Source organism: Typopeltis vanoorti, chromosome 9, assembly GCF_054136105.1.
Source record: "Typopeltis vanoorti isolate ZY-2024b chromosome 9, IOZ_Tvanoo_1.0, whole genome shotgun sequence".
In the NCBI taxonomy this organism is placed as follows: domain Eukaryota; kingdom Metazoa; phylum Arthropoda; class Arachnida; order Uropygi; family Thelyphonidae; genus Typopeltis; species Typopeltis vanoorti.
This window is the reverse complement of record NC_143557.1, coordinates 2,139,028-2,166,922: the sequence shown is the minus strand read 5'-3', so window position 1 is coordinate 2,166,922 and position 27,895 is coordinate 2,139,028. Positions and strand designations below refer to the sequence as shown.

At 36.8% G+C, this 27,895-nt stretch overlaps 2 protein-coding genes across 11 annotated transcripts in view; one reads left to right on the top strand and one right to left on the bottom strand.

Moving 5' to 3' along the window:
* Positions 1–4,426, bottom strand: part of Marf1 (meiosis regulator and mRNA stability factor 1-like protein) — a 655,603-nt gene extending 651,177 nt beyond the window's left edge. For both annotated transcript variants that reach the window (XM_090397518.1, XM_090397519.1), the window contains exon 1: positions 4,361–4,426. The gene's annotated coding sequence lies outside the window, so the exon portion shown is untranslated. The remainder of the gene's footprint in view (positions 1–4,360) is intronic.
* Positions 4,427–4,556: 130 nt separating this feature from the next.
* The window catches only part of LOC150102845 (nuclear distribution protein nudE-like 1-B), a 303,402-nt gene continuing 280,063 nt past the window's right edge, over positions 4,557–27,895 (top strand). For 7 of the 9 annotated variants that reach the window (XM_090398534.1, XM_090398535.1, XM_090398538.1 and 4 more), the window contains exon 1: positions 4,630–4,775. The gene's annotated coding sequence lies outside the window, so the exon portion shown is untranslated. Of the gene's footprint in view, positions 4,776–27,895 lie in introns of all 9 variants that reach the window. The other 2 variants (XM_090398533.1, XM_090398542.1) reach the window with 2 other exon arrangements.

Genomic DNA, 27,895 nt, shown 5'->3' with positions numbered 1-27,895 from the left:
TAGTGGTAATGGTGGGTGGTAGATGGTGCTATGTGTTGATGGTAGTAGTGCAGCTGGAAGATTAAGTAAGGGAAATGGTGAGCTGTAGTGTGCCCTCCCACGATGAGTCCTTGGACTCTTTGGAGGTGTCATGTAATAATAATAATAATAATAATAGTAATAACATGTCAAGAAGTTATTCAAAAGTAAGTGGATATTGAATACCACATTATTTCTTAGCTGAATAAGAAAGTCAAAGATAGGGAATCTAATCTAAGAGTTTCATGCCGAATATAGAAAACTATATAAAGATTGGCGAGTCCAAGCGTAAGCCAACACCTGGTAGTACAATGCAGGGTGACTCGTAGTAAAGGTAGAGTAAGCTCCAATCACTGTTCTTAGTATTTTCTCATAATGTAAAACACAGCTCCTAGGAGATATATTACTGTTCTACATTATGAGAGAAGGTCACTACCCAGACTAGTTTCGACCTTTTTTTGAGGTCTCATCAGTGAGTAGGTAGACCTAGATGTAATACTAAGGTTTCAATGGTCAGAACTTAAATCTTTACTGTACGAGTTGCCAAAAAGGTGCACAAATACAATTACTGAAAATAGAGCTAACAGGCTTCACCTGTCACCTGGTAGTGCAATGCATGGTGACAGGTGAAGCTAACAGGCTTCACCTGTCACTATCCATTGCACTACCAGGTGTTGGCTTATGCTTGGACTCGCCGATCTTTATATAGTTTTCTATATTCGGCATGAAACTCTTACATTAGATTCCCTATCTTTGAATTTCTTATTCGGCTAAGAAATAATGTGGTATTCAATATCCACTTAATTTTGAATAATTTTACTTTGCTGAAGTGAAGCCTGTTGGCTCTATTTTCAGTAAATGTCAAGAAGTATTTACTAGACTGACAGCTCAAAGTTTGGAAAAAAAGGGGTAGAGATCAAATGTCATAATACCATAGAGGAGTTATAATAACAACAACATGTTCTCTGGCTGATCTGTTCATTTTGTGGAAGGAAAAAGCTGTTTCCAGCAAGAGGGAAGGGGCACTATGCATGAGAATATCAATTTCAGTTTGAAAAAGTCCTTAAAAAGGTTCTTTACATCCTAAACAGGATTTGAACTCAGTAAGGATGTAAAGAACCTTTTTATTTTACATCCTTACTGAGCATCGTCTATAAATTTATTAATTATCTATAAATTCCCTTTCTTTCTTTCATCTCTGTATCTATAGTTAAAATCTCCCATAAAGGATTTACCTAATAACTAGCTCTCAGTTACTATCTCTGTGTCCAGATTTCATAATAGGTTTTGCAAGAATGAGCAAACTGAGGAGAGAATTCAGAAGTGAATGCCCATGATGGTGACAGATCTGTGGGAAGCACATAATGAGATCTCTGGTCCAGCAGCGCACTCAGGGTTTAATCTTGGAGGGGGCAGAGCACTCAAGATTTAATCGAGGGGACTCATGATTTAATCTTGGGGGGCGAGTTGAGTAGACGATTTGAGAATGCACACTACATTGCATACGACCTATGACTGAGCATCTGCAGTGATTGGCAATACATGATACCCGTGACCTCCTCTGGCCCGACTGGGGCAAATGAAGTAGTGCTCCGTCCGCAAGAGCACTACTTCATTCGCCTTGCGTTCACAGCAGCCGGGATTCCAGTGAGCTATAGGGTATTCCCAGTTTATGTGACCACTAATTCATAAGTAGTGTAGAAATATAAGGCACAACATAAATAAATAAAAAAATGAATTTTAATTAGGAAAAGATTTATGGAAAATTTTCTAGTGTTTTTTTTTTTTTCGTTTTCTTTTGTGGGGTCCAGGACCCCTTGGCCCTCTTCCTGGGTGCGCCACTGTTGTGGTTTGTAGGTCATTGCAAAATTTGGCAGACAAACAGAAAACAAGATATGATAGAAACACGTATGACACTACATCAGAAATTTAAGGACTAGATGCAAAAGACATTTTATAATGCTGTTGTTTGGAATTAAAGCAACGAAAGCTATCAGACCAATGCATTATTGTCTATAATAAATTTAGTTTAATTAAGTGTAAGCAAACAAAGTTTGCACCTGAAAATATCTTCAGGACTGAGGTAAGGTAGTGCAACACCAAGCAACTCCGAGCAAAGGTGGACCAAGCTGTCGTCACTACTTGTCTCAGTATCTCCCATAATGCAAAGCACATCTCCTTGCAGACATGTATACTGCTATGCATTAAGGGAAGGGCCACTACCCAGACCGGTTTCAACCTTTATTGAGGTGTATTTAAGTAAAGACCTCTGTAAAAATTAGATGATCCCTAAAGATTGCCCAACTCAGCACTCAGTGACAGGCTCACCCCATCACCAAGAAGAGCTTCTCAGTGTTGGCTCTACCCAGTGGCAGGCTCACCCCACCATCAGACAAGAGCCATAATCTCAGGTGGCTCTACTCAGAGACAAGCAAAAACCTACCCCAAGCAGAGAATATATATATATATATATATATATATATATATCCAGCATACCCAAACATGGAGATACTAAGGCAGAAACAATAGGAGAGGTCATATTTACCAATAGGAGTTGCCAACAGGTGCACCACCTTATTATTGAATTACTCTGGATTTAGAGAAAGATGTTGGAGTTTATTTGTCACTTGGTTAGACTATAATAAATTTAGTTTAATCCTTTATCCAAGTGTAAGAAAACACAGTTTGTGCCTGAAAATATCTTCAGGCCTGAGGTAAGGAAGTGCAGCACCTTATACTGAGATAAATTAACTGTGGAAAGGATACAAAGACAGATGACAAAGATGGTTTCAGGACTGTACAAGGATAGTTATGAGGATCGGCTGAGGGAATGTGGACTGCAGAGTTTGGTGGATAGAAGAAGGAGAGGTGATATGATTGAGACTTTTAAACTGTTGAGAGGTGGTTACAGGGATGACACTAGGGAGTTCTTTCGCTTGGTTGAACAGCGGGAAGAAGTGATGACAAGAGGCCATCCCTGGAAGTTATGAAAGGAAACTGTGAACAAGAGGGTGAGTAGTGGTTTCTTTGCGTGAAGCCGTGGAATGCATTGCCTGATGGCGTGGTGACGGCAAGAACGGTCAATGAGTTTTAGGAGTGGTATGATAGACTTTGTGTTTCTTAGGGTGGACCTCCCCTTGATGAGTCATGACAGACTTTATGTTCTTAGGAAGGACCTCCCACGATGAGTCTTTTGACTCCATGGAGGCCTGAATAATAATAATAATAATACTGAGACAAGGAGTGATGAGAGTTTGGTCCACCTTTGCTCGAAGTTGCCTGGTGATGCACTACCTTACCTCAGTCCTGAAGATATTTTCAGGTGCAAACTCTGTTTGCTTACACTTGGATAAAGGATTAAACTAAATTTATTATAGTCTAACCAAGTGAAAAATAAACTTCCATCATTATTGTCTGTTAACTGTGAAAATTCTTCTTGTTGGTTTGCATGTTTCATGGGATGAAAACTGTGCCATCTCCATATGAGAACTGGCTAATTCATCTATATTATATATTATTATTTGACACCTCCAGGGAGTCCAAAGACTCATTGAGGGAGAGTGTGCCAACAGCATCGAACGATTGGCCCCTTCTAACTACTAACCGCGCTCAAACTTACTTAACTGAGCCATTATTAGCAGAAGCTCTACCAATCGACCAACCTTTGCCGGTGAAAAGCCCTTATAAAGGCTCTTTGCATCATAAACAGCATTCAAACACAGGCACAATGAACATCAGCAATAACAACTCACCTAAAAAGGCTTTTTTTTTCTTTTGCAAAACATGGCAGATGGTGAGAGAAGAAAAAAGGGTCACTTATGGAAATTGCATCAGAATGTAGTTAACAAGGATGCAGAGGAGTATTTATTTCCGTATAAAGCAGTGAAATAATGTTCTATGTTGTTGGTAAAAGGTGTAATGCATTGTCAGTGAATGATTTTTTTAGGGGGGAAAAAAAGGGTACTATATGAATAACGGACTTCAAATTGATTTGACTGATACCACTAAACCTCTCTTTGTTACTAAAACGTATGGCATTGGTGAACTAAAACGCACTTAAATGTTCAAGATCCATCTTATTTCGGAGAATATTCGGAAAAACTGCAGGGAAAATATTATTGTGATTAACATCACTATGCGTCCATAGAAAGGGGGGGAAAACTGTATTAAAATCTTAATTCTGAATTGCACGCTACTTGAGAAATCTATAGAAATAGTGCTGTTTGAATTTAACAATCCTTCAAGCAATTCATCAAATTAAGTTCTGCTGTTGTAATATTTCTTATGTATCAATTATTAACGAGCACAAAGTGAAATCGATTTTTAAATGAAGTTCTCTCACCTGAAATTACTTTGAGTTTCGGATATTACATATACTGTTATCCATTGCTGTAGCAACACATTGCCGCCATGTTTTTTTTTTTTTTTTTTTTTTTTTTACTCTCACACTAAATGACATGAATTGGCATTTATTGTTAAGAATGCCTGAAACAAAAACAGAATTAAGTATTATATTTTCATATAGCTAAAAAAACATGCAAAATTGCAAAAATATTATATTTAAAATTTTATTAAATGCACGTGATCATTAACTGACGTCTGTTCCTCAGACGCAATCGATGGAAGTCATTAATCGACACAGTACTACTAAATGTTTGTGATTTTTGTATTTTGCGTGGTTATTATTAATTAGAAACAGTAGTTTATATGACTTAAATTTTCTCTACTTAATAACTTAATTCCAGATAATCATACATGTAAGATACTTACATAATTTTTCCTTTTTTTTTTTTTATCTTTTTAAGAATGAAAAGATGTTGGGATTTAACAAAAATATGACATAGAGATCAAAATTTGTTCCACTAAAATTTTGACGGATAAGACATGAACTTAATTTTAATAGTGAATAAATATAAAAAAAAGAGTTATTATGAACTGTTATTATTATTATATCATGTCAATTTAACTATTCTTGATATGCTTTTAAAAATAAGTTCATTCTTTATTTCAATGTGTTGGATCTCGTTTTAAATCATATATATATATATATATCGTTAGGTAACCTTCGTAAATATGAAAGCAGAAATAATGCTATTGCCAATACTGATAAGGAAGTTAAACCAAATTATGTACTGTTTGGTAAATCGGTAAATTTTTGTTTAATGTAATGATTAAGTAAAAATTGTAATTAAAAATCATATTGTTTGTGATTACAATGGAGGTTATATTATCAGACCAATGCATAAAAAATATGAGTTTGAGCTAAATTTTGCTGCTGTTCCAATTACGGATGGCCAAGTTTGGAAATTGCTGATGAACAGTTACTGCATATCAGAACACGTAAAACGTGCAGATTTTTAATGGTCACACACAAAAAAATAAATAAATAAAATGTGACATTATATAGGAAGAAGAATATATCACAACTCAAGCCTGAAGTACTACAGCATTAGTTGTAAGACTGTGTATAAAGATTGTCTGCCATCATATATAGAATAGCAGCAGTGAAACTGCATAATAGAGATCATAAAATAAAATGAGCTTTATACCACATCTAAGCCTTGGAATGTCAACATAACCATTTTAGCTTCTTCTGTTCCACATTTTCATCTAAGGTGGCATAAACAAGTATTAACAGATTGACAGCAGTAGAATCTATACTGGTAAACATATATTAGTTAAAACATTTATAAACATTGGAGGTAATTCGTTTGACCTTAGTGCTTTTCTGAGGAAATCTTTCTTACAGAAATTTTCTTGATGTGGTGTTGGCGTAATTTTATTCATCCATGATAATCTCATAATTTCATTCTCTGTGTATAAGAATTCTAAAGAGTAAATATTTATAATAGAAATAGACACTGCACAGACCAAGTTTTTTTTTTCTTTTAAGTGATGATTGCATTGGTGAATTATTGCATGGATATCATCATGGAAACTGAAAAGTTGTTGTTGGAGACCCAAATTGTTCACATATCATCTGTTATCTCTCTCTCATTGACAAATAAACCACTTGTGGCAGACTGGCAACTCATTCACCATTCTCCTAGTGATAAATCTAGTCATCATACCCTTGCTAACTACATACTTACTCAGTTTCCATCATATATAGAATATTGAATGGTTCCATTCCCTCTAGCCAAGTGCTGAAATATTTTTTCTGCATTAATCCTATAACTCTTTTAGTAACTTAAGTGTTTCTATTATGTTCCCTCTTTTCCATTTATAACTAATTTTGTAACACATATCCTTAATTATCATAGGGAGTATTCCACATACTGCCTCCCATCTTGATTACTTGCCTCTGTACCCTCTTCACTACTTCTTCATCCCCTAGAAACCCAGGTAACTAGACCTGAGCACAGTAGGCCAAATATAGACATGTCAAGGCATTAGAAAGAGAAATGTTAAGTTCTTTATCTCTGCTTGTGGTTCTGTTCTTTAATTTATTATTATTATTATTATGTGACACCTCCAGGGAGTCCAAGGACTCATTGGAGGGCACGCTACTCTACTTCGCGGGATACATCTTATCCTCTCCACTACTACTACCACCATCAACACCATCCTTCGCCCATCATTACCAACAACAGTATTTGTTGTCTGTAAATTGCATGTGTTCTGAAGGCCGATTTGTCTGTATGCGGGATGAAAACTCGATTTTCCGGGAGAAAAAACCATGCTACCACCGTATGAGATCGGCTAATCACCTTCAACTGAAAGAGCCCATATAAGGATTCCCCTTGTCATGATGAGAATCAAACCCAGGTCTTTTCCAATCGAAGGGCCCAATGTTCCACTATTCTTTGAATTAATTAATAACTAAGTAGTCTTATGGACTATCTTGCCAATTAGACATTTTATGGAAATACATGGTAGATATAATAATGTATTTTAAAAAAACAGTTTAATACATATAAAGAAAATTATCTTTTATTTACAACTCCTATATATTTCACACACTATAACATGAACATCATTTAGGCAGAGAGCAATGAGTTGGTTGCAACATTCGAAATTTTACCACAAGAACAAGTTAAACGGTATGAATTGATCTGCCATGTGTCTCAGTTGCAACCAAGTGAGCAGGAAAAACACTTAAAGTTCCAAGGAACCAGGTCAGATATAGTTTTGTAATTATTTTTTATTGTTAATTTTTTTTAATTACAAAACTATACATTACCTGGTTCCTTGGAGCTTTAATAGTGTTGTCTCCTGCTCACTCAGCTGCAACAGAGATTGGTGCAACAGTATGACTAGTAGTTTAACTCATTCTTGTGTTAAATCAATTCTTTTGCTCTCTCCCTAAATCATACTCATGTTACAGTGAGTGAAATTATGTAGGAGTTGTAAATAAATTCTTTATTTTCTTTACATGTGTTAAACTTTTTTTTAAATATATCATATCTTGGTTACGTTATTACTATACTTAATGAACTTCAACTAACTTCCAGCACTCCCAGATCTATATTTTCATCAATTAACTGGAGTACAGTTCCATCCGTGTGGTACACAGGTTTTAATATTTTTATCTCAAAATTGCATGTTATCCATCTTTTGCCCATACTGTCAGCTTATTTAAATCATATTGCAAACTCTCCACGTTGCTTTGATTAACTATTATTATTATTATTATTATTAGACACCTCCATGGAGTCCAAAGACTCATCGAGGGAGGATAACTCCTCCACCAACGCCATTTACCGCAGACCACCACCACTAGTATTTCCAAAGACAATCACAAAATCCATGCCCAAGGCGGGATTCGAACCCGCAGCCTTTTGGCTAGAGAGCGGATACGCTAACCACTCAGCCAGCAGGCTGGCCAACTCTACTACCTATTACCCAACCCTATTACCCTACCAAATTATTCATAATCAGCAAGCAGCTAGGTTCGTATCCATCTTTATTTGTTCCAATTAGCATAACAGAGTTCCTTGTGGTATCCTGTCAAATGCCTTTGTGAAATCTAACAGTATCCTGTAGTAGCCATTCCCTTTGTCCAACTCAGCTGTCACTCTATTGTTAAATGTAACTTATTAAGGCAAGACCTGCCCTTCACAAAGTAATACCACTCCTGTGGAAAATCATTCTTATCCAGCTATTCCTGAATTCTGTCTTTGACCATGTTTTCTGAGATGTCGACTGTATAATTTGTTATTGCAGTATTGGAACCTCCTTTATGTATTAAAACAATTTTTTCCTCTTTCCAATCCTTAGGAACTTTACTTGATGTGAATTAAGTTAAACAGACTAATGAAAGGTAATATAATTTCCATTGCACATTCTTGTAATGCACGAGCTCATATCCTGTTTAATCCCACAGCTGTATTTGCATTGAGATTCTACAATATTTTTTGTACTTCCAGTTCATCAACCTATATTCTTACATTTGTTCCTGCCACATATTTCAATTCCTCACTTGGTTGATAGATCCTTGCAAAGTTATCACTCAGTAACTTTTGTCTGCTTCTGTCATCTCACTGCCATTAGCACTTCTTAAAGTTATCTCTCCATAATCATTCTTCCTCTTGTCACAGATCATAATTATTTGGAATTTCTTTTGGTTTGCTTCGCTAATTTCTTTTCATAATCTGATTTTGTCTTATATATCATACTTGCACTTATATTGCCTTAGCTTTGTACAACTCATGAGCTTTTGCATCTCCTTCATGATACTGCTCATCTAGCTCAAACCTGATTTATCCTACTGACCTTGAATATACAATCAGATTTCTTCAGATACTCCTTCGCTATCTCCCAGACATTGTCCACAGCTTTTCCTTGCAGATTCTTATGCCTTGAGGTTGCTTCAAGCTGTCCTTTAAGCTTATGTTAATCATCTGTCTTATAGTCCTACATATACCACATATTAACTGAAAATTCCACCTTTCACAACCTCCTAAGCCAAAATCCTGTGATCACTCTCTTCATTCTTCCCAGTCTATATCTCCACAGTTTATGTTCTCCATATAATTACTCAACCTACAACTTATACTAATTTGCTGGTTTCATGTATTCTATATCATCCATTGCAGACCCCCCCAGCCTGTCCTATAGCTGCGACTAATGTATATTTTATCCTATTGGCCTTTATCTCACACACAGCAGATTGTTTCAAATTAATTGTAATCAATATACCTGTTCTACTCTTTTTGACTGTAATTCATCTGCTATCATCAGAAGTGCCCTATCTTATTTTCTCTGTCCTCCCTGAAAATACTGTACCTATCACACTCTATCCCTGTAATGACATCATTTGCTGGCGGCCAAGTCGAACTAATGCCTACAACTTTTGGTGAGGTTTCTCCTCCTCCATGTGAGGCATCTGTTCACAGTAGAGGGGACATTTTGTTCCTATTCTATTTTTAGGCTTTTCTTTCTGCGTTCGTCATTTACATTTCCTTGATCCTTTTTTTTTTTTTTTAATATCCTATATTCCAACCCGCCTTCACTGAAATCCACTGCCTCGCTGTCAGGTTTGCCTTTATGGTCTGACCCATGGACATCCAGAAAGAAGGATACTAGTAGTCTCACCTACTTTGGCCTCTGCATTTGCAAGAATGGCCAAGATAGGCTAGTGGGGCTTGCCTGCAATGGTCACAGCTGTCGCAGTAAGTCTCCTTCCACATGATCTGGGGATATGCAGTCATCACTTGCCAGAAATTGGATATCCATGGTGGGTGGGGAGCTCTTGTGCTGAATCAGATTTCCTTTGAGAATGAGATATTTTTCATCCATCAGTTTATCAGGGCCCTCTAACAAGCACTAGTCATGTCCAGAAACCATCGAAACATTAAGTGAAAACAAAATAAAGATACAGAAGACATCAGAGGCAGTAAGCAAACATACCAACTTTTATAATACTACACTCAGCTGAAGAGGGTCCAATTGCAAAAATGTTACCTTAATTATTATTATTACATCACACCTCCAGGGAGTCCAAAGACTCATCGAGGGAGGGCATCTACTCAACAACTCTTTGTCTCACAACTCCACTAGTACTTTCACGGACAATCACAAATATCCATGTCCAGGGCAGTATTCAAACCCGCAGCCTTTTGGCTGGAGAGCAGATACACTAACCACTCGGCCAACCAGGCCGGCATTATTCACCCAAATTTTTGGCACTGTGATGTAGCTGCATCTGTTTAAGATTAGGGGAGTGTTGTAGTGCTCTGGTAAATTCCAGGAATAGTCTATCTAAAAAAAACCTCCTTTTTTTTTGGAGAAATGTAAATCGGAGAGACTATTTCTGGGATCTTCCACAGCACTACAGCATTCCCAAACCTTAAAGAAATTAGTCTGCAGACCCAAAGAATTGATAAAAATCACTGCAGAGTTGCTTTTAACCTTATGATAGAAAGTGCCAAAAGAATTGAGAAAGAGCCTGATCTGCCTGGTACATAAGAAGAATGATAAAATAGTTTGTGAAAATTAGAGATATTTCTCTCTGTTATGTACAGTATACAAAATATTTACTTCTACAAGGTGATCTGAAAAGTTCTCGGCCTAACAATGAAAAAACGACTTTATAATTTCAAAATTATTTTTGTTTTTCAACATAATCTCCCTTAAGACTAATACATTTATTCCACCTATGCTCCAGCGCCATTATCTCATCCCTGTAGTGGTTCTTAGTAAGATATGCAAAATACCCCTCTACAGCTTCAGTCACCTCTTGATTCGAAGAAAAATTCTAATCAGTGAGGAAGAGTTTTAGTTTTGGGAAGAGATTAAAGTCAGAGGGAGCCAAATCTGGGGAATAGAGTGGATATTCCAACAATTCATAGTGTAGATCCTTTAATTTTTCCATTGCCAAAACACATTTGTGGGCAGGTGCATTGTCCTGATGAAATATGATTTTTTTTCTTCTGAAAACCGGGTCTTTTCTCATAAATTTTTTTGTCTAGTCTGGTTAAAAGATCGTAAACTTATTCCCTGGTTATTGTTTTACCCTTCTCAAGATAATAAACTAAATGCCTTTAGCATCCCAAAACACCAATGCAATGACGTTTCCTGCAGATGGAACTAACTTTGTCTTCTTTGGCGCTGAACAACCAGCTTCCGTCTAGTGTTTTGACTGCTGTTTGGATTCTGGTGTGTAATGGTGAATCCAAGTTTTATTCTATTTAAAACGCTTCAAGCACTGTTCAGAGATTTTCATGCAAGTGCGTTTTCGATCTGCTGTGAGCAAGCTGAGTCCATCTTGCTCAAAGCTTTTTCATTTGCAAATCTTCATGCAAAATATATCCTACACGTTCTTTTGAAATACCTATAGCCTCAATAATTTCACACACTTTGACTCGCCAGTCATCCAATACTATATCATGCACTTGATCAATGATTTCTGGTGGTGTTACACTTTTTGGACATCCTTCATGTGGATCATGTTCAAGGTGTATGGCCACGTTTAAACTCGGCAGCCCATTTCTTAATTGTCGAAAAAGAATGAGAAGAGTGCCCATAAACTTTTATGAACTTCGAATGAATTTCTTTTGGCATTAAATCTTCTTTTACAAAGAATTTTATAACCACAAGATACTCAGTTTTATCCATTTGAAGGGATACAGACAACACTTTTGCGTCAGTCAGCTGTATGAAACAAACTACTTCATAGAATGACTTGCAATTTCACATGGATGCTTACGATAAATGTACCAACTTAGAAAAAAAAAATCTTGCTGAGAGTGTTGCCATCTATGGTTGAGGCAGAGAACTTTTCAGACCACTCTTGTATTTTGAGCAGGTTAAGCCCATTTATGGAGAATATAATTAGTGTATACTAAGTAGATTTCAGGAAAGGCAAATCTACAATTGATCAGATTCATATAGTTAGACAATTATTATTAACATCTGACCACCTTGGACTGAGAGACTCATCATGGGAGGTTCACACTATTTGCACACAATGCGCATCCAACCATGTTTTAAACTGATTCAGTGCATCTACATTCATTCTGCTCACCAAACACTCTCCATGCAGAGAACTTACTCCTCACTCCTCTGCTCACAACCTCCTTATACAGTTTCCAATGATGGCCTCTTGTTCTACCTCCCCTTCCTTCTATGAAAAATCTCTTCCATGTTAACCTGATAACAACCCCTGACTAGCTTATATGTCTCAATCGTATCCCCCCCCCTTTCTCCTATTCATGAGGCTTTGCAACTTACATTCTCTCAATCTGTCCTCATACTCCATATTTCAAAGACCACTGACTACCTTCGTGAATCTTCTTTGGATTCTTTCCAACATATCCTTGTCACGATGAAAAGCCATCAATCAAATCTGTGCATAATAATCCATATGAGGGCCTGATCAAGGCCTTTTATAATGGAATCATAACCACTATTTCTGCATGTCAGGGTCTTCCACATCATTGCCATTATTTGATGTGATGGCTTCACAACTTGTGCAATGTGGCCCCTAATTTCAGGTCCTTGTCCACCTTCACTGCTACATCTCTGCCTCTACTTCCTTTAAACTCCCCCCCCCCCAAGTGTATACTTTGCATCGCATCGTTGCTCACCAAATCTTAAAACCTTACACTTTGCAACGTTAAACTGACAGTTCCATTTACCTGCCCATTCATGAAATCTATTGAAGTCCCATTCTAAGGCCATAACATCTGCTTAACTCTACATTGCTCTCTCCAGCTTTGCATCAACTGCATATCACTAGTCTAACCCATCCTAATATCATTAACATACAAATTGAACAACAGTGGCCCCAAAACTGACTCCCTTGGCACACTGCTAGTGACCTTTCTCTTTCGGGATACTGTATCCCCACATACAACTTTGTGATACCTATCCAACAGCCAGTCACCGATCCAACTCAGAAGTCTCTTATCCAGTCCCATCTGTTTCAATTTATATAAGAGCTTGTCATGTGGCAATCTATCAAAAACTTTTGCAAAATCCAAGTATACTACTGTATACTTGGATTTTACATCTCCCCAGTTCAAGGTATGTCACCTTGTTATATTACATAAGTAAGTTAGTGAAACGTGATCTCCCTTTAACAAACTCATGTGACAGTCTATCAAAAGCTTTTGCAAAATCCAAGTACAGGTAACCCTCGTATAATGCGGTACTTATACAACCCAGTTTCGATATAATGCTGCCTACAAATTGTAGTAACCCTTGTTTAATGCGGTACTTATACAACGCAGTTTCGATATAACACTGTTTACAGATTGTAGTAACCCTTTATCTTCATATATTTTTCACCGTGCCACTTAAAAATCAAATTTTATTTTCGTTAAATTTGCGTCTGCCTGTATCGTGGATGTAGTTATAAGTAGCAAATTTATATTAGGGAAAATACCCTTTAGCACGCATGTACGTCAATTGTTTACCGTATAAAGTGTTTATTACTGAAAATTATTTTCATTTTCTGCCAGGAAAGGGCATTAAAAATCAGTCTGGTAATCTCAAGCTGAGCACTTTATTTTCTGGTGAGTTACATACAATATGTAATGCTTTTTTATGTAAAAAATTTACTTTTATAGTAATGACCACTTAGAGGGCTTTTGCGATATGGTTGAAAACGAAATTAGTGAATTAATTGATGACGAAACAAATTTAAATGAGGAGGAACTGGTATGATTAATAGATGACTTCGAACCAAACAGCAGGGAAAGTTCAGCCGAAGATTCTGATTCTATGAAAGAATTCAGTTTAAAGAAATTAGCAGAAGGATTGTACTTGGCAAGAAAATGAGGAAGTTATTTTTTTACAGATAATGATCCCTCATTTGAGCGCTCCAGAAAATTCACGAGACAATTAGATATTTGTTAGCTCCATATTATGAACTTAATAAAAAAAATTGCAGCATAGTGGTAAGCAAGGTCTTATTACTGACTTCTTGATAACTAAACCAGCCGAAGTATGCAATGAGAATTATACAAATGATGTCGAAGAGATTTCAAATGGTGACGACATCCGGCCACTCATAAATAAAGAAGATCTACGAAATGTTCGTTTTGAAGACAGTGATGACGATTAAAATATACTCTTTATTTTATTTTTCCTAAAACATTTATGCATTATGTACAATGAAGTTTACTTAAAATTTGTAATTTTATAAGTTTATACTATGTATTTGTTTCATAGTTTATATGTTTTCTTAACTTACATGAATTACCTGAATTAAATAAAAATATTTTTTGTTGGGTATGTCGTTGTTTATATAATTTAAAAAAAAAAAAGCACGATTTTGGAACATAACCCTACTTTTTCTATGTGATCTGAGCCTCGCATAACGCGATTTATATAATGCGGCATTTCTATGGAACCTAACATCCGCATTATACGAGGGGCACATGTATATCACTGTATATGCATTTCCCCTGTCCAAAGTATTTCTCACATTGTTATAGCACATAAGTAAGTAAGTTAATGAAACATGATCTCCCTTTAACAAACCCATACTGATAACCACAGAGAATACTGCTGTCAACCCATTTCTCTATCCTGCTTCTCAGCAATCTTTCCAGTACCTTCATCACAACTCCATATATAGGGATTGGACTATAATTTGACGTACAGCCTTATCACTACCTTCATGCAGTGGAATTGTTAGAGAACTTTTGGGAATTTGATCGAAATATTCATCAGATGTGTGTTGATTTCCAACAAGCATTGAGAGAAGAAAATTCTATGAAATTCTGATACACTTTCATGTTGGTTTATTTATTAGTATTTATTTACAACACAGATTGGAAAGGAAAGATATACAAACAACTAGATGGCCCAGCAATGGGCTCTCCCTCCCCTCCTTTCTTCCCTTTAGCTTTTACATAAAAAACCAAACTATAAATACAATTACTCTCAAATCAATAGTTTGGCTGTGCTATTTGGACACGTGGTCCATACACATTAAATACATTTTTAGTGTATTTAAATAGCGAACACTCTAAAATCCTCTTCACAATTGAACAGGAAGATAATGACTGTCTGCCCTTCCTTCATACACTAATCACATGGCTTCCTGATATTTCATTTTTTTTTCTATTTATAGAACACCCACATATATAGAGAGATATCTGCACAAACATTTACACCATCATCCAGCTGAACAGTACGGTATACTAAAAACACTAATCCACAGAGCTACAGCTATCTGTTCCAATGACAGTGCTCTTACCACTAAACTCTGTTACTTCTATTACACTTTTTTTAGCCAATAACTATAATCTCCAAAGAATAAACAAAATACGAATTGCTCCCCAAAAATCCTCTCCATTGCTTTACACAAGACTGCAGCACAACTGTTACCATCCCATACATTCAGGGCACATGCAAAAAGAGATCTAGACTGCTTAATAAATATCATCTCCTCACCACATTCAAACCTTACGCCAAATTGGCAACTTGCATCAATTCACTAAGGACAAACTTCTTCATCATCACATCCAGGAGTTTATGAAATGTCCTGTTCTTGTGACCTGGCTTACTATGGAGAGACAGACATAACTGATGACATGACTGTAAAAAATACATTCTGTACTATTGTTATGCCAAGTGGGGTCTAACAGACCATGATTTGGATAATACCTTTTCACACAGGATCAAATGGAAGAAAACAATAGTGTTACACAGAAGTCATAAGTCAGAGAGAGGGGGAGATTGTTCTTGGAATCTGCAGCAGCTTTAAAACATTCTCCAAACCTCAACAAGTATTACTATATCAATTTACCAAAAATCTGGAAGACAGTCATTTTGGGATCAATTTAATACTATATATATGTGTGTGTGTAAATAAGTTTTTTACCTTGGGAATAATATATATTAGGGTTACCAAGTAATTTTATAAACTTGGTTATTTTACTCCTAATCCCAAGTAAGCAATCAATGGCAATATCATATTAAAAACAAGAATATTAGGAAAGAACTTGACATTGTCAGCATCCAGAAATGCGCTAGCAGAGCTAATCTCAGGTGGTATTGGTCACTTAAACAGAATTGGCGAGGAAAGATTAGCAAAACAAGTGTTCTTTGCCAGGTTAGCAGGAAAATGACCCAGAGGAAGACCAAGATATAGGTGGATTGACGATACAAAGTGCCTTAGACGATAGCAATATAAGATCTGGTAATGTTGGAGTCTTGACAAGTAACAGACTGATTTGGAGGAAAATTGTAGATAGGAAGTTAGTAATGATGTAAATTTTTCATGTAGTACTATCATATCCTGTACACCCCTTGAGGGTACATGGCAGGAATTTGATGATGATCCCAAGTAAGCAAACAGTTAAGTTTGTGCCTGAACATAGTCATGGTGGTGCAACACCAGGGCAACTCATTGTAAAGGTGGGTAAAGCTCTGATCACTATTCTTAGTATTTCCCACAATGTAAAGCACATCTCACTAAGAGATGTATACTGCAATACATTAAATAAATAAGGCAAAAAACTTATTTACACCTATATCTCCTCCAGAGATTCTTATTCAAAATAAAAATACCTTGTAGCAACTTGTATAGGTAAAGTTGATAAGGCTCTGTATTACTAAAACCTTGGTATTTAGGGTCTAGCTATTCACTGAGGAGACCTCAAAAAAGGTTGAAACCAGGCTGGGTTGTGACCCCACCCATAATGTATTGCAGTATACATCTCTTAGTGAGATGTGCTTTACATTATGAGAAATACTAAAAATAGTGATCAGAGCTTTATCCACCTTTACAGTTGAGTTGCCCTGGTGTTGTACCATCTTTAGACTTGAACTACGTTCAGGTGCAAACTTAACTGTTTGCTTACTTGGGATTAGGAGTAAAATAGCCAATTTATAAAATTACTTGGTAACCCTAATATATATATATTAAATGTTAAAGATACCAAGCCGTTTTAAACCTGGTTTTATTCCATTTCCCAAGTAAGCAAACAGACAAGTAAGTCAAGTTTGCGCCTCCAAGTGTTGCAAGTCTAGGTGATCCCACATATAGTGCAAAACCAAGGCAACTCATGGTAAAAGGTGGATAAGCTCTGATCACTATTCTTAATATTTACCCTTAATACAAAACACGTCTCCTGGAGGAGATGTATGATGCTATGTATTAAAGGCAAGGGGCCACTACCCAGACCGATTTCGACCTTTATTGAGGTCTCATCAGTGGGAGCCAGGCTAGAAATACCAAGATTTTAGTAATACAGAGCTTATTAGTATTTTACCAGAACAAGTTACCATAAGGTAGCCTGGCTCCCACTGATGAGACCTCAATAAAGGTCGAAACCGGTCTGGGTAGTGGCCCCCTGCCTTTAATACATAGTATCATACATCTCCTCCAGGAGATGTGCTTTGCATTAAGGGTAAATATTAAGAATAGTGATCAGAGCTTATCAACCTTTTACCATGAGTTGCCTTTGTCTTGCACTACGTGTGGGATCACCTAGACTTGCAGACCAAACTTGACTTACTTGTCTGTTTGCTTACTTGGGAAATGGAGTAAAACCAGGTTTAAAATAGATTGGTATCTTTAACATTTATTATATATACCCAAGGTAAAATACCTTATATATATATATATATATATATATAATCAAGTTAATCAATCTAGTAGTTTCTCTCTTTATCCAACAGTAGATGGTGTATCTGTTGCAATTTTTTAAACTTCTTCCACTATTATACCAAATTATTGCTGCTCAAATACTATGACAAACTGTTTTTGTGCTCTGAAGATGCTGGATATACCAGTGACATATCAACAAATAAGTTAAATAAATATTAAGTACTTTCTTATTAATCAGTGTTATGGATTAATACCATGAAATACATTGACATGAACTGCCAACACATGAATTCATGGTATGACTATTAAATTATTTCAGGAAATTACAATGTATACTAAATATTAAATAAAAGAAAACTTTAATCAATACTTCCTGTATTTTGGCAGTGTTACATTGCCATCTTCATGGCAACATAAAACTATGATATGTGCACGCAGGAACTAACAACTAGCAAATGAAACATGATCTCCCCTTGAACAAACCCATACTGATAACCACAGAGAATACTGCTGTTATCAACCCATTTCTCTATCTTACTTCTCAGCAGTCTTTCCAGTACCTTCATAACCTTGCAAAGGCAAATCCAGATATATGGATTTGCCTTTGCAAGTTGTTAGTGTCTGCGTGCACATATCATAGTTTTATGTTCCCATAAAGATGGCAATGTAACATTCCCAAAATATAGGAAGTATTGATTAAAGTTTTCTTTTAATTAATATTTAGTATACGTTGTAATTTCCTGAAATAATTTAATAGTCATGGTAGTAGTAATTCTGTGTATTTGGTAGATTAACTGGTGGAGACAGAGTTGTAGAGTGCATGCTCTCCAATGTTGAGTCCTTAGTTTCCTTGAAGGTGTCATGTAATAATAACAATAAGCCTTTCTACTTGTTCGTGATACTCTTTATAATACTAGTTAAGCTAGTAAGACTTACAAGTTAAATAATTTTGCAGATCCCTTTTCAATAACACAAGGAGATTGTCTGGCTCCAATACTTTCTAACTTAAGTTTGGAATACATTATTCAGCCATTTGCAATAGATACTAAAGACACTAAAAAACAATTCAGTGCAGATTGTAGCCTAAGCAAATGAACATTAAGATCATGTCAAGAATTAAAAAAACAGACAGTAGAAGAAACATATTTGGATCTAGGAAAAGTAGCACAAGAGAAGGTTGAAAATTAATCAACAAAAGATCAGAGTTATGATTATTACCAGGCCGAATCAGTAACTGATGCAAGTATAAAAATTGGGAACCTTGAAACCGAAAAAGTTGAACAAATTAAATATTTATGGGTAATTATCAGTAGCCAATCAAATGATATGGTGGATGCACAGAATTGAATAAAGAGTGGCAATAAGGATTTTTATTTTCCTTCTCATATGTATTCAGTTCAAGAGATACTCATTGGAAGACTAAACTATAAATATATAAATCAATACTGCATCCAATTGTTACTTATAGATGCAAAACCTGAATATTGCAAGTGAAGAATTTGATTTCAGCTTTTGAAAGAAAGATTCATAGAAAAATATTCAGCCCTGTGATTCGATGGTCTCTGGAAATCAGATATAACCTTAAATTATATCAGCTTCATAAAGACCCAACTATATCAGGTTTGAAAAGTTCCATTTGGCAGGATATGTTTTTCATGTGTAAAATAGCAGTACAGGAAAAGCTCGCTTAACGCGATTAATTTGTCCATCAGTTAATACGCGCTGAGCAAAATCATGTTAAGCGACTACAATAAACAATAGGAATAGATAAATTACTATTATTATTATTCAGGACTCCATGGAGTCAAAAGACTCATCGTGGGAGGCCCTTCCTAGGAAACACAAAGTCTTTCATGCCACTCATTAACAGTTTTTGCTCTCACCCCTCTTTCAGGCAATGTATTTCACAGTTTACCCACCCTCTATGCAAAGAAACCACTCCTCACCCTCTTGCTCACAGCATCCTTTCGTACCCTCTAGGGATGGTCCCTTGTCATTGCTCCTTCCCGCTGTTCCACCAAACGAAATAACTCCCCAGTGTCAACACTGTAACTACTTCTCAACAGTTTAAAAGTCTCGATCATATCACCTTTCCTTCTGCTATCTACCAAACTCTGCAGTCCACGTTCCCTTAGCCGATTCTCATAACTAACATTGTACAGTCCCTTTCCACAGTTAATTTAACCCCTTCATATCTTGAGGACCAAATTTGAGAACAATAGTCTAAGTGTGGTCTGATCAGGGTCTTATACACTGGAACAATAACTCTTTTATCTCTCTAGGTCAGCATCCTTTCAGTGTTGCACCAATCCTCTGGGTTACCTTCACCACCTTTGCAATAGGGGTGCTTAATAGTCAAAGCTGTATAACTGAGAGGAGACCTCCACATAGCCTTTAAAGGAATGCGGAGAACCGACCAGGGCTTCTGACCTAATGTCCAATCCTCACCTTCTCATGGTGCACCCTGTTAAGTATCTACCTGAATACTGAACGAACGAGGATGGACTGGCAATTTGGGATTTAGCCGACAAATTGTATTCTTATTGGCTTAAACCAATATAGAAAATGATGGTACAACATGAACAAAATTTCATGCCAGCTGGAGTGTTGCCCGGTTAAACAAGGCCCCTGTTGTTTTCGCCAGGAAACCAGGGCAAACAACGAAAAGTCAGCTACTGGAACAAATCTGAAAGCACACTCCCGAAATCAACATCACCAGAGCTAAATATCGGTACTATCAACATAAGAAGCCTGAATGGCAAAGAAATGGAGCTAGCTGAGGAATTAGATAAGTACCAGATTGACATAATAGGAGTGACTGAAACAAAAAAGACAAAAACTGGTGAGATCTTTCTGAGCAATAAATACAAAATGTTATACTCAGGAAATCACAAGGAAAAGAAGGAGTAGCCATAGTATTCAACACAAAATACAAGGCTAATCTTCTTGAAGGGCAGGCAGTCTCAAGTAGAGTGATGTGGGCAAATATCAGAATGGGGAATTGGACAATGAAACTTATTTGTGCCTATGGTCCCACAGAAGGTAGAAGTGGAGGAATTTTTTGATGCTTTAGAAAAAGCAACTCACACAATGAAAAAGGAAAAGTTGGTCCTTGTTGGGGATCTAAATAGCAGAGTAGGTAATGATTTTCAGGCATGCAAAAATATTTTGGGAAAATTTGGAAGAAAAAAAAAAAGACAAAAATAATGGCAAATACCTGTTGGATTTCTGCTCAGGACATGGACTGGTTATTACTAACACCATGTTCCAACATAAAAATGTGCTCAAATTCACATGGAGAGAAGAGGCAAGGAATAAGAAAAGTCTCATTGACTATGTTATTCTTGATAGTGATGTTTTCTCCCTGGTGAAGGACACCAGAGTGTACAGAGGATTTGAAATTGGAAGTGATCACTATTTAGTCTTGAGCAGGATAAAATTGAATTTCATATTGAAAAGAATAACATGTAAGAAAGTTTTAAAGCGAATAAAAGTTGAGCAGCTCTCAAATGTGAATTGTAGACTAAAATACACAAAGATTATTGAAAAAAAAATAAAAGAGTTTGAGAAGAGGAACCAAACCTTATAAAATCAGTGGCAAGGAAAGAAAACCCTGATGGATTCAGCCAGAGAGGCATGTGGTGAGGTTGTATGCAAGGTTAGAAAAATCACAACTCCATGGTGGACACAGGAAGTTAAAGAGGGAGTGAAGGAAAAGAAGAAAGCATACCAAAAGTTCCTGTCAAATAAGTCAGCTTGTGCTCTTAGAGAATACAGTGACAAATGTAAGAAATCTAAACACTGTGTAAAACTAGCTAAACAAAAGTCATGGGAGGACTTTGGCAAGAACATAGAAAATAAATATCAAGAAGGTGGTAAGATATTCTAGGAGGTTGTTGAAGAATCTTAGAAATGGAGGAAAGAGTACTGTAAAAGGAGTTAGAGATGATAAGGGTGACATGAAAATAGGAGAAAAAGATATTCTTGAAGTATGGAGTAATTACTTTGAAAAATTGCTAAATGAAACAAAAAGTGATAGCACAGTGGTAAAAAAAACACCCAACAGGCACACAGTCAGGAATACATATCCATACTCGAAGTAGAAAAAGCCATCAAAGGCTTGAAATGTGGAAAGGCAGCAGGAGTAGATGATATACGTCTGGAAATGCTGAAGTATGGTGGTATAAAAGTCTTACAGTCGCTGCACTGTATAGTTCAGAAAGCCTGGACAGAGGGATGAATTCCCGATGATTGGAGCAGAGCTCTAATTGTACCCATATATAAAAAGGTAAATGAAACTGAATGTGAGAATTACAGAGGTATTTCCCTACTGAGTGTTCCTGGCAAGATCTATGCAAGAATACTTGAAAAACTGTTGAATAGATTTGTGGAAAGAAAGCTTGGTGAAGAACAAGCTGGATTCAGGCCAAATAGAGGCTGTCAGGATCAGATCTTCACTTTACAAGAAATAGTTGAGCAAGCATGGGAATATAACAAATATCTGTATTTAAGTTTTGTCGATCTGGAAAAGGCATGTGGCAAGAGAGAAGCTATTCAATACACTACAGGTATATGGTGTCAATGGGGCATTATATCAAGAATACTTAGTCTGTATTTGAGTTGTAAGTCGGCAGTTAGAATTGAAGGACGTACAGGAAGATGGTTTAATATTAAATATGATGTGAGACAAGGATGTACATTATCCCCTCTGTTATTCATTATCTATATGGATCACATTATGAAGGAAAGTGATATTAAACCTGATATCAGAATTTCAGATGTTAATGTCAGCTCTTTGCTTTATGCAGACGATGTTATACTTCTAAATAAATCCGCTGCAAGTTTGCAAGATTCCCTGACTAAATTGAATAACTGTTGTAATAGATATGGTATGAAAGTCAGCATTAAAAAGACAAAGACAATGAAAATAGGTAGAATTGTTGAAAATGTCAACTATGTTGTGAATGGGGAACCTGTGGAAGAAGTAAAACATATCAGCTACTTAGGCACGATTTTTAGTGAAGATGGTAAATTAAATATGGAAATAGACAATAGAATCAACAAAGCTGGTATGGTTGGAATTCAATTGAATAAATTCGTATGGAATAAGAGATAAATTAGTCGGAACACTAAATTAGCTGTATACAAGACCGTGTTCAAACCAGTTTTAACTTATGGATCAGAGATCTGGGTCAGAAGTAAAACACTTGACCACAGACTAGAGACCGCAGATATCAGAGTCCTGAGAAAGATTAGAGGCGTGAACAGATGACCTCAATGGCAATATCATATTAAAAACAAGGATATTAGGAAAGAACTTGACATTGTCAGCATCCAGAAATGCGTTAGCAGAGCTAATCTCAGGTGGTGTGGTCACTTAAGCAGAATGGGAGTGGAAAATTAGCAAAATAAGTGTTCACTTCCAGATTGGCAGGAAAAAGACCCAGAGGAAGACCATGATATAGGTGGATTATTACTGTACAAAGTGCCTTAGAAGACAGATATATAAGACCTGATAATGATAATATTGGAGACTTGACAAGTAACAGACTGATTTGGAGTTAAATTGTAGATAGGAAGTTAGTAATGATGTAAATTTTTCATGTAGTAATATCATATCCTGTACACCACTTGTGGGTATATGTCAGGAATTTGATGATGATGACCTTTGCAATATGTCACCTGATTTTCAGGTTTCTATCAATCATCACCCCAGATCTCTTGTCTCCCTACTTCCTCCAGTTGAGTATGCATCCTCCCATCAATGAATCCCAAACCTCAAGACTTTACATTTTGCTGCATTGAACCGACACCCCATTAATTTGCTCATCGTGTCTAGTTTATTCAAATCCTCTTGCAGGACTGCCACATCTGCACTATTACTAATAACTCTTTCCAGCTTTAAATCATCTGCAAAAAACTGAATATCCCCCCTACAATCCATTGACAATGTCATTGATATAAAGGTTAAACAATACAGGTCCCAGTACTGAGCCCTGTGGAATCACAATTGTGACCTTTTGCTTCCTTGATATTGCCCCACCATACACAACTCTCTGATACATATCATTCAACCAATCCTGAATCCATTTGACTAACTTGACATTTAAAGCCATCTGCTGCAAGTTAAGCCAGTGGTTCCCAAAGTGTGCTCCGCTGCGGCTTCCTCACTGCGATTACAAAATTTTCATAATTTTATTTCCATTTTCAATTGAATGTGATAGGATGCAACATCTAGCGGATCTTTGGCAAACCAGTAACTCACTTAGTAATAGCTGTTTGCAGAAGCCTCTACAAATGGTTACTATATGGCGCTCTACAGTAATTAAGTTTCTCGAACTTTCTCAGTAATTTGTGTTCGTATATAAATAGCTGTCGGTTTCATGCTGTCTTAGTGTTGAATTAGTTTTCGGAGATTGTATGAACTGAATAATGTTGTGATTTAGTCAAGTCAAGTTTTTGAAGTATTTCTTGCATGTATTTTTAAAAATGGGTCGGTTTTTACTAAACAGTAATAAGTGTTGTGAGAGAGAAAATAAAGCGTGCTTACCATCAAATAGTGGCAAGAGTGTGAAGAAGCATAAATATTGAAAATATGATGACCTCATGATGACTCTGTCGTGGTAATGTTTTGTCTCGTACATTTGAACTGCTTCAGGAAATTTATATTTTTCTTTAGGAGGAAGACCACAAGTATACCGAAAATTTTGTGCATGAAGATTTTTTGGTAAAACTAGCATACTTATGTGATATTTTTGAAAATATTAATGCTCTGGATTTCTCCCTGCAGGGATGCAACATGCACCTTTTAAAGTCAATTGAGAAAATTTCAGCTTTTATAAAAAAAAAACTAAAACTATGGAAAAGAAAAATGAATGAAGACGGAGGCAAAGAATGTTTCACCTTGTTGCAACAGTTTTTGACCTCCAATGTAGTTGATTTCTCTCGAGGTATGAAATCCATTTTTGAAGCACAATTATCACAGCTTTGGTCTGGTGTCGAGGCTAGCTGTTGAAAGGACGTACTGTCGGAGAGCTCCTGAAAGATTTGTGAATTTTGTTGATTTATTAATATTTTGTTAGATTTAATTGTGTAATTTTCGTATATTATTGTACTTTTATTAGTGTAGTTAGTGTACTAAAGTGTTTTATAACCTAATCTATGTCGGGAAGTCGCCGCTAGATGGATTCGTAGTGTGTAGTGTTCATGAAAGCTCCTGATAAGATGAGCGTTATTTTCAGTTATCGTTGATAAATTTACTTTAATATTGCGTAGTTTTGTTTGCCTTGCATATCTTAGTGCGTCTGTTTGTGTGTTTTTGGTGTTTATAATTTATAATTTGATAAAATACCTTACTAGTAAGTATGGCTCCAGTACGAAGGAAAATGGTGGCCAGTAATGGTTCGCCATCTTCTTTCAAGAACGGTAATGTAAAGGAGATGATTCAGTGTACTACCTGCGAAATGTTTGCTTTGTAGAGTGCAGTCAGAATGTGGTCAGATGATAATAAAGGAGTGAATGTGTGTAGAAAATGTAGGGAGAATGAGGAATCGAAGTGTATTTCGGATCGTGAGTGTGATATTTTTGTCAAACTTCAGAATGAAGAAAATAGGGATATGACAAGAAACGGTGAGGTTGTACCAGAGAATTGTGAGAGTGTGAATGTAGAAAGTGTGAATGATAGTATTAATGGTTTTACAGAGAATAAAAAAGATAAGATAGATGCAATGAATGAGATCGCGTTGTTGAATGGTGCGATACAAAGGGCAAAACAGCAGCTAGAGCGTATGAGCAAAAGTCAACTGAATGAACCAACCAATAATAAAAAGTATGACAGGAAAAATAGGCGTATGAGTGTGAACATGAACAAAATGAAGGATAAAGTGCTGTATGCAAACTCGTTAGTACTAGGTGTGTTAGTAAAGGATTTGACAAAATCGTACAAACCTGGTGCGACCATAAAGGATGTAACTGAGTCTATTAGAGAGCAAAAGGAAAGGGTGAAAGAAGTGATTGTTGTGGCAGGTACGAATGATTTGAAAGGAGATAAAATGGAAATGATAAAAGACCTGAATGAATTGTTTGAGGTAGCAAAAGAAAAGAGTGAGAGAGCTAGAATGATTAGTCTTTTGCCACGGTATGACAGTGAAACATTTAAAAGGAGGGCCATAATTGCGAATGACTTTATGCGTGGGTTATGTATGACGAGTGGTGTGGAATTTGTGGATGTGTGGAGTGAGTTCGATGGGCGAAGGGATCTATATGAGATGGATGGCTTGCATTTGAATGGTTACAGTGTAAGGAGACTTGAGAAAGTGTTGCTGAATGTAGTGGATCTGCAAATTCAGGGAAACTAGATTTATTAAGGGAGGGTGGTAGATATACAGTCCTTAGGGAGGCAGTTGAATGTATGAATGAACATAATATGCCCGAGCTAATAAGGACAACAAATCAGAGTGGGATAGTTAATATAAGGCATCAAGGTAGGGTTGGGGGATAATGGGGGGGGGGGGCTTAAATTCATGTACACTAATGCTAGGAGTATTAGGAACAAGAAGGAAGAGTTTTTGGCCATGGTTGGCACTTCCAGACCACAGGTTATTGGTATTAGTGAATCATGGCTGACTGTAGATGATATAGCTAGTGGGTTTGAATGTGATGGGTATAGTGTGTTCAGGAATGACAGGGAGAATAAAATGGGGGAAGGAGTATTGTTGATGATAGCTGATGAGCTACAGTCAAGGAGAATAGAAGTTGAATTGCAGGATAGAGAAAAGAGCACATTTGAGGCCATTTGGTGTGAGATTGTGGCTAGCAGAACGAAATATACAATTGGGTGCTGCTGCAGATCAGGTGATGGAAAAGATGGTGGTGACAGTATGCATAAGCAAATAGAAGAAATAAGTGGAAGGAGGGTAATTATTATGGGAGATTTCAACTATGGTCGCATTGATTGGAGTGAGGAGAGGACACACGGGAGGAAGGAATTGGATTTTATGCGGTAATTAAGGGATAACTATCTGCGATAGCATGTAATGGAAAATACTAGGGTTCAGAGAGTGCTCGACCTAGTATTTACATCTGAGGATTTGGCTGTAACAAATATGACCACATTGCCACCAATTGGTGAGAGTGATGATAGGGTCTTGACTTGGGAGGTGGCTAAAGGTGTGGAATTTTCAATTAAGACAGGGTACATGTGGAATTATCGGGCTGAAAAGTATGACAAGCTTAGGAGTTTGATTGGTTCAGTGCTAATGCATGTACAACTGCAAGGACTAGAAGTTGATAGTGCATGGGAGGCAGTTAAGAAGTGCTTGCATGAAGCAATGGCTGACTGTATACCTAGAGTCCGAATAATAAATCAAGTAGGGGTTAAATGGATGAATAACACCATTAAGCTTGAGCTGCAAAAAAAGAAACAACTGTGGAGGGAATTTAAGGAGAAAGGGGACCGCAGGCACATGAACGGTATAAAGCGCAGGCCAGAAGGGTAACGAATGTGGTAAGAAAAGCAAAAAAGGATTACGAAAGAACATTGGCCATGCAGCCTAAAGAGAATCCTAAACAGTTTTTTAGATATGTAGCAAGTAAAAGGAAAAATGTACAGGGCAGGATGATTTTAAAGAATGCCGATGGTAGGGAAGTAACTGAATCAGTTGATATAGTTGAGTTACTGAGTGAGCACTTTGCAAGTATATATCATCCAGGTGGTGACATTGCAGAAACGAATAAACCAGTAGATTATACGGGAATTGTGGTGAATGAAGTGGAGGTGAGTAGTCTATTGCATAACCTCAATGTCAATACATCCGTGGGATTGGATGGTATACCAGCTCGTGTCGTACGAGAAGCAGCTAAAGAATTGTCAGTACCCTTGACCATTTTGTTTAATTTGAGTCTCGGGTCTGGGTTAGTCCCAAGGGGGAGGAAAGAGGGGAAAATAGTTCCACTGCATAAAGGTGGTTCCAAGACTGCTGTTGTAAATTACCGACCGATTAGCATATCAGGAATCATTGTCAAGGTCTTAGAGAAATTAGTCAAGAAAAGAGTACAGGATTGGATAGATGAAAATGGGATATTGTATGGGGGACAACATGGTTTTGTGAAGGGTTGATCATGCCTCAGTAACTTGCTCATGTTTTATAACACAGTGACAGCTGAACTGGATAGGGGAAATGGGTTTACAGTGATACTACTGGACCTTGCCAAGGCCTTTGACAGGATACCACATGGAACCCTAATCAGTAAACTGGAGCAGATGGGGATAGATATAGGGTTAGTGAGATGGATAGGAGGGTGGTTGAAGGAGAGATACCAGAGAGTGGTTTATGCAAGAGTTGAGTCTAAAAGACGTCTTGTGACTAG